We start from the raw sequence: 8,450 nt of genomic DNA, 5'->3' as shown, positions 1-8,450 counted from the left end.
CTTCTCGAGATCAGTGTATATGTGAAATAACCATTGATCAACACAAATTATGCTAAAAACACATCCTGTATTAATTACTAAACTTGACATCTAATTGCAATATTTTTCATGAATGATTCATTCATAGCAATGTTTCCCAACCCTGGTCCACGAGTACCCCCAACAGTACACAGTTTCGTTGTAGACTACAAAGGGACAGACGACAAAGGGAAGATTACCAAGATGTGTACTGCGGGCATGCGCTGACCAACTGGAAAGTGTCTTCACTGACATTTTCAACCTCTCCCTGTCCGAGTCTGTAATACCAACATGTTTTAAGCAGACCACCATGGTCCCTGTGCCCAAGAACACTAAGCAAACCTGCCTAAATGACTACCGAACCGTAGCACTCACGTTTGTAGCCATGAAGTGCTTTGAAAGGCTGGTCCTGGTTCACATCAACACCATTATCCCAGAAACCCTAGACCCACTCCGATTTGCATACTGCCCTAACAGATCCAAAGATGATGCAATCTCTATTGCGTTCAATACTGCCCTTTCCCACCTGTGAGAATGCTGTTCATTGACTACAGCTCAGCGTTCAACACCATAGTGCTCTCAAAGCTCATCATAAAGCTAAGGACCCTGGGACTAAACATATCCCTCTGCAACTGGATCTTGGACTTCCTGGCGGGCCACCCCCAGGTGGTAAGGGTAGGTAACAACACATCCGGCACACTGATCCTCAACACAGGGGCCCCTCATGGGTGAGTGCTCAGTCCCCTCCTGTACTCCCTGTTCACTCATAACTGTACTGCCAGGCACGATTCCAACACCATCATTAAGTTTGCCGATGATACAACAGTGGTAGTAGGCCTGATCACCGACAACAACGAGACAGCCTATAGGGAGGAGGTCAGAGATCTGGCGGTGTGGTGCCAGGACAACAACCTCTCCCTCAACATGATCAAGACAAAGGAGATGATTGTGGACTACAGGAAAAGGAGGACAGAGCACACACCCATTCTCATCGACAGGGCTGTAGTGGAGCAGGTTGAGAGCTTCAAGTTCCTTGTTGTCCACATCACCAACAAACTAACATGGTCCAAGAACACCATGACAGTTGTGAAGAGGGCACAACAAAACCTATTCCCCTTCAGGAAACTGAAAAGATTTGGCATGGGTCCTCAGATCCTCAAAAGGTTCTACAGCTGCACCTTCGAGAGGTTGCATCACTGCCTGGTACGGCAACTGCTCGGCCTCTGACCGCAAAGGCACTACAGAGGGTACGTACAGCCCAGTACATCCCTGGGGCCAAGCTTCCTGCCATCCGGGACCTCTATACCAGGATGTGCCAGAGGAAGGCCCTGAAAATGGTCAAAGACTCCAGCCACCCTAGTCATAGACTGTTCTCTCTGCTGCCGCACGGCAAGCGGTACCGGAGTGCCAAGTCTAGGTCCAAGAGGCTTAGCTTCTACCCCCAAGCCATAAGACTCCTGAACATCTAATCAAATGGATACCCAGACTATTTGCATTGCCCCCACACCCCCTCTTTTACGCCACTGCTACTCTCTATGCATCTACCTACATATACATATTACCTCAAGTACAACTAATCGGTGCCCCTGCACATTGACTCTGTACCGGTACCCCCTGTTTATAGTCTCGCTATTGTTATTTTACTGCTGCTCTTTAATTACTTGTTCCTTTTATTTCGTATTCTTATTGTAACGAAACAGGCAAGGAGCAGGTCTCGAACCCTCGTCCTTCTAGCCCGAGGTCCGGCGCGCGATCGACTGTGCCGCAAAAGCAGAGTCCGGGCTTATAAAGTCAGGGTCTTTACACAACTTCCTCCTTTCAAAGAGCGCGTCCTCGCGCTAGCTTGCGACTCTACGTCTTACAGGAACGCGCTCACCGGCCAAGCACACGCACTGTCGTGGATGCAAGGTCCGATCACTTCTGACACGACCCAGGGTCGTTACAATATTATTTACCTGCATTGTTGGTTAGAGGCTTGTAAGTAAGCACTGTAAGGTCTACTACACCTGTTGTATTCGGCACGTTTGACTAATAAAACTTGATTTGATTTAATCACAACCGTGCATGAAATATACGTATTTTCGTAACACAAAACAATATCTCCATTTGTCCACAAGGTGGAGCCAAGTGTTCAGCAAACTGAAAGCTGTGGCTGAAACGGCACACGGCATGTGCAGAACACCGATACATTTTATTATCTGATAGACTGGAAGTCAAGTCATAATTTGTTGACCTGAAATAACTGTCCAAATGGAAAAGAATATTAAAGTAATTGTAGTTTTTCATTAGCAAATCATTAGAAAGTACCATTGTTCGTTATATGTTGACTTGACCTCTGATTGTGGCATTGGAGCCATAGGCAGTAGGTTGATGTAAAGTATCACTAGATGGCAGTAGTTAGTTAGTTCAGTCTCTGATCACAACCTGCCTGCCTGCCCTGAGTTTGACCTTCACACTGGTCACTGTGGGGTTTTAGTAGGATCATTGTTATTACTCAAATTAGACCTTTATACACGTTTCTACACCCACCAGTGTGCAGTGCAAATATTTTTTTATTTTTTGTTGTAAAATTGTATTTTCTAACAATATAAAACATACATAAACAAAAGACTATAAACAGACTCAAACATCAATGACATCACACCTGCTCAGACCCACCTGTTCCTACCCCAACAATACACATCACGTATGTCTCGCAACCACACTCCCACTCATCCTTCATCACCTGGACCTTTCCAGTGCTTGTAACACAATGCCATATGGCCTCAAATTACGCTATTATGTTTCTCTCTGTAGCCCAAATTTGTTCAATATTTAAATAATAGTGCATTTGATTCATCCACTGTCTCAACGATGAAGAATCAATTGAGTTACAGTTTTTACCTCAAAGTTTTTTTTCAAAATGATTGATGAGAAAAGTATGGTCCAGTCCATTGGGTATGGTCCAGTTACACCCTCATATGCCACGTCTTGAAATATGCAAATATATGGAATAAAAGTAAACTTACAATGCAAAACTGCAGTGCAGTAAAAAAAAAAAAAAAGATACTGTTTGGTTATTCTACATATTGAGAGATTGGGACTATGAGGTTCTATAAAGAATTTTTGGCAACATTTAGTTATTGACACAGACTTTTTCTGTTCAATGTTCTTTACCTTTATAGTACTCTAAATACCCCCAATTCATGTTGATAAGTTCAAAAGAACACAAGATAAAGAAAATTGCTGACACCTTTCAAACTGATGAGGGTTCTGTACTTTAAAGCCAATTGTCTGAGAATCATCTTTTTGCAGATAGAACCTTATAGTCCCAAGCTCTTGATATCACTATGGCAATGGACCACAGTGGCTGAATAAATATCATGAAAATATCTTACACGTCTTCAAAAGATACATTCTATTTTTTATTTTTTAGAACATCGTAATTGGGCTCAAACCCATTCCAGTCTTTGTAGTTACACAGAAAAACTGCAGTTCAGCCGAGTCATGCATCATTTCATAGAGACTTTCAACCTTGAGTTCTTTCTTTGATATAAATGTTTTTATTCCCTAAAGCTTTATACCAAAGCTTAGCAATTATAAGTCAACCTGTGAGGTGTCACGATGTCAGAGCTGAACTGAACTGACGCTGCACTTAAGGGCATACCTGCCTCACAAGCACAGATAACCATTGCAGATATCTCAATTCATTTTAGAAATAGATTTTTTTAAACTACATTTAAAACAACAATTGTAGTAGTCCCTTAAATTACCAGGCAAATTCCAGCCCAAAAAAGTATACCTTCACCTTCTGCGTTATCTCGGAATCTTTTATTCAGCAAATGCATTTGCTTCAGTGTGCTTTGGCCACGGGTTTCAAAAGATGAGAGGAGTGGTATTGCCTCAGTCGGTCCACTAAATGGACTGCGCATGTGCTGTGATCCTCAAAGTATGGTTGAGATGATACTGTGGCCAATGTGGAGCGATGGCGCCACCTCACCCCCTCCAGTCAATGATATACACCAGTGGGTGTAAGCCTGGGTGTCTGCTGCAGCCTGACAGACTGACTGACCGACCGCTTGGCTGGAGAGAGGACTCTGTCTCTATCCCTCCCTGCCTCTCTGCATTCCTACCTCTCTGCCTCCCTACCTCTCTGCCTCCCTGCCTCCCTCCTTCTGCCCTTGACCTTGACTGTGAATTCTGGGATACCTTGCCACCCTGCAGTGAGCAGCCACCCTGGTATCGCCACAATCTAAACAACAGAACCAGGCAATAAAATGGGCGGAGGGGGCCTGGGATTGTGAGAGTGGGGCGGGGACAGGGATGCTTGGTGGAGGCGCGGTTGCCATAGGTACCTGTAACTGTGCCAGAAAATAGACCGCCAAATTTGTATTTATTCAAATCATGCATGAATCATTTGCTATCCAGCCCTGGAACGCAGGCAGCAAACAATGACGGTTCACACATCCGCACCCCGATTCCCTCTCCCTTCATATCCCATGGCTGTGTGGGAGAGGTGAGGAGGTTATACTGGGAGGTATGCAGGAATAAAAGCTGCTTGGAAATGCATCTGATTTGAATGTGTCAAGACAGAGGAAACATGTCTGGTTAATATCGTTTCCCACCGAATAATACAACGGCTGTGGGTGCCTTTCCGGATGAGGGTGCATTGGGTCCACTGCGCTCCCTTGAAAATGCAGTCGTATTTTGACACATGCTACATTACCAGGTATAGACATGTAGGGATACAATGCAAAATGGAGCAATGTGAAACAGCGTCTTGTTAACTTTGAGTCTATACCCAGAACGTAGAGCCTTAGTAGAGAGGTCGAATATGGCTGCCCATCAGTGGAGACAGACAACCCTGTGGCACTGTAAAGGCATGCTGGGTAAAATCCTGTGCAGTCACTTTGATAGCCAGCCACTGTCAGGTTCAAAAGCAACGGCCACTCCTACAGTAGCTTTCATACATTCCACCGCATTAATAAACGCGTCGAAAAATGTTATGGGGAACATAAATAGCCTTGTAAAGGAAGCCAGGAAAAACCTCTTAAACATCAAGAAGGACAGTGAGAAAAAAATATCAAATCAAAATGCACAAGACAATAAAGTCTCAGTCAAGAATGTGGGATAAATCCCTTCATTCATACAGGCGATATTCTCAAGTGCTATAAGATGTCGCCTCCCCCACCTCAGCCCCAGCCCACTCTCCCTACCTCAGTCTTGTTAATTCTATAAGATACAGCATATTGCCACTTATCGGCTGGCAGCGTTGTAAAAGCACTGAGGTCACTGCATTACGGAGCTGCTGGGCTCAATACTTCCATTAGAGGGAGTGTTCAGGCTGCACTGGGCTTCACTCAATCAAATACAGCCTCCATACTGCTGTTCCAAGTGCAGGGGAGGGGTCACGCTCACAAATGGAAACTCCCTCACTGGTCTAGAACTAAGCACACATAAATCTAGTTATATACCCCCACTCACTCTCTACATTTTTATTTCTCTCTCTCTCTTTCTCTCCCTTTTTCTCTCATCTCCCTCTGTCACGCGCACATGCACACACACGCAAACACACGCAAACGCAAACACACACACTTCAATAGGGCTCCTATTCCAAATTCCAACTTAAACTTGAAGCCCTTAGTGGAAGTATGTCTATTTTCATAGTAAGAATGTGAATACTAATGAAAATAAATGTAGTTCTTGAATTTGAATGTTTAATAGAAATGACATTTTCCCCATAGAAGACATTTAACATGTAACTACATCTGTTTAATCCTGACATCCACTGGACTAAGAGCAAATGAGTTGCAGATCCACAGAGCCTTAAGAATGAGAAGAGAAAACAGAAAGCAGAGAGGAGACTGCAGCTGCTCCATATACTTCAATGACACTCCACCAATGGAAAACCAACACTGAGTGTACAAAACATTAGGAACACCTCCTCTTTCCATGACATAGACTGATCAGGTGAATCCAGATGAAAGCTATGATCCCTTATTGATGTCACTTGTTAAATCCACTTCAGTCAGTGTAGATGAAGGGGAGGAGACAGGTTAAGGAAGGATTTTTAAGCCTTGAGACAATTGAGATATGGATTGTGTGTGTGTGCCATTCAGAGGGTGAATGGGCAAGACAAAATATTTAAGTGCCTTTGAACGGACTACGATAGTAGGTGCCAGGCGCACTGGATTGAGTGTGTCAAGAACTGCAACGCTGCTGGTTGTATATCAAGAATGGTCCACCACCCAAAGAACATCCGGTCAACTTGACACAACTGTGGGAAGCATGGGAGTCAGCATGGGCCCGGCATCTCTATGGAACGCTTTCGACACCTTGTAGAGTCCATGGCCGACGAATTGAGGCTGTTCTGATGGGAAAAGGGGTTGCAAACCAATATTAGGATTGAGGTTGTGAAGGTTTTGAACATTCAGAGTATATTTCATATTTCAGATTGCGTAAAAAATGTAAAGTCCCGTTTTTAATTCAGTATTGTGCTTGAGATAAATAAATAAATGTTGGGAAAGAAAATAACGCTTTTATTATATCACAATAAAATGCAACAATTTCATGACGCTCAGATCATTGAGGCTACTGCAGGAGTTGAGGTTAACTTCATGTCACTGCCTTTTCAAAAAGGAGGGGGAAAAGAAAACTATAAGAAAATATGTTGGGGTGCATGGCTAGGGAATGAAAAGTTCAACACATGCTTTAGCTGTGTGGCGTTGGCGTAAAGGAAACAGAATGAGTTAAAATGCATTCATTCCCACTCGTACATTTGCTGTTGATGGAGTAGCTTTGCATCTGATCTCACTTCCCTCCTCTCCCTTCCCTCCCAGTCTCTCTCCTTTCCTTGCCAGTCTCTCTCCCTTCCCTCCCAGTCTCTCTCCCTTCCCTCCCAGTCTCTCTCCTTTCCTTGCCAGTCTCTCTCCCTTCCTTCCCAGTCTCTCTCCTTTCCCTCCCAGTCTCTCTCCTTTCCTTGCCAGTCTCTCTCCCTTCCTTCCCAGTCTCTCTCCCTTCCCTCCCAGTCTCTCTCCTTTCCTTGCCAGTCTCTCTCCTTTCCCTCCCAGTCTCTCTCCTTTCCCTGCCAGTCTCTCTCCCTTCCCTGCCAGTCTCTCTCCTTTCCCTTCCAGTCTCTCTCCCTTCCCTCCCAGTCTCTCTCCTTTCCCTTCCAGTCTCTCTCCCTTCCCTCCCAGTCTCTCTCCTTTCCCTACCAGTCTCTCTCCCTTCCCTCCCAGTCTCTCTCCTTTCCCTCCCAGTCTCTCTCCTTTCCCTCCCAGTCTCTCTCCCTTCCCTCCCAGTCTCTCTCCTTTCCCTCCCAGTCTCTCTCCCTTCCCTCACAGTCTCTCTCCTTTCCATGCCAGTCTCTCTCCCTTCCCCCCCAGTCTCTCTCCTTTCCCTCCCAGTCTCTCTCCCTTCCCCCAGTCTCTCTCATTTCCCTCCCAGTCTCTCTCCCTTCCCTCCCAGTCTCTCTCCTTTCCATGCCAGTCTCTCTCCCTTCCCTCCCAGTCTCTCTCCCTTCCCTCCCAGTCTCTCTCCTTTCCCTCCCAGTCTCTCTCCTTTCCCTGCCAGTCTCTCTCCCTTCCCTCCCAGTCTCTCTCCCTTCCCTCCCAGTCTCTCTCCCTTCCCTCCCAGTCTCTCTCCTTTCCTTGCCAGTCTCTCTCCTTTCAGTTCCAGTCTCTCTCCTTTCCCTGCCAGTCTCTCTCCCTCCCCCCCAGTCTCTCTCCCTTCCCTCCCAGTTTCTCTCCTTTCCCTTCCAGTCTCTCTCCCTTCCCTCCCAGTCTCTCTCCTTTCCCTCCCAGTCTCTCTCCCTTCCCTCCCAGTCTCTCTCCTTTCCTTGCCAGTCTCTCTCCCTTCCCTCCCAGTCTCTCTCCCTTCCCTCCCAGTCTCTCTCCTTTCCTTGCCAGTCTCTCTCCCTTCCCTCCCAGTCTCTCTCCCTTTCCTCCCAGTCTCTCTCCCTTCTCTCCCAGTCTCTCTCCTTTCCCTCCCAGTCTCTCTCCTTTCCCTCCCAGTCTCTCTCCCTTCCCTGCCAGTCTCTCTCCCTTCCCTCCCAGTCTTCCTCCCTTCCCTCCCAGTCTCTCTCCCTTCCCTCCCAGTCTCTCTCCTTTCCCTCCCAGTCTCTCTCCCTTCCCTCCCAGTCTCTCTCCTTTCCCTCCCAGTCTCTCTCCCTTCCCTCCCAGTCTCTCTCCCTTTCCTCCCAGTCTCTCTCCTTTCCCTCCCAGTCTCTCTCCCTTCCCTCCCAGTCTCTCTCCTTTCCCTCCCAGTCTCTCTCCCTTCCCTCCCAGTCTCTCTCCCTTTCCTCCCAGTCTCTCTCCTTTCCCTCCCAGTCTCTCTCCCTTCCCTCCCAGTCTCTCTCCTTTCCCTCCCAGTCTCTCTCCCTTCCCTCCCAGTCTCTCTCCTTTCCCTCCCAGTCTCTCTCCCTTCCCTCCCAGTCTCTCTCCTTTCCCTCCCAG

This window comes from Oncorhynchus mykiss, chromosome 5 (genome assembly GCF_013265735.2).
Source record: "Oncorhynchus mykiss isolate Arlee chromosome 5, USDA_OmykA_1.1, whole genome shotgun sequence".
Classification (NCBI taxonomy): domain Eukaryota; kingdom Metazoa; phylum Chordata; class Actinopteri; order Salmoniformes; family Salmonidae; genus Oncorhynchus; species Oncorhynchus mykiss.
The sequence above is the reverse complement of the archived record's forward strand: the minus strand, read 5'-3'. Positions refer to the sequence as shown.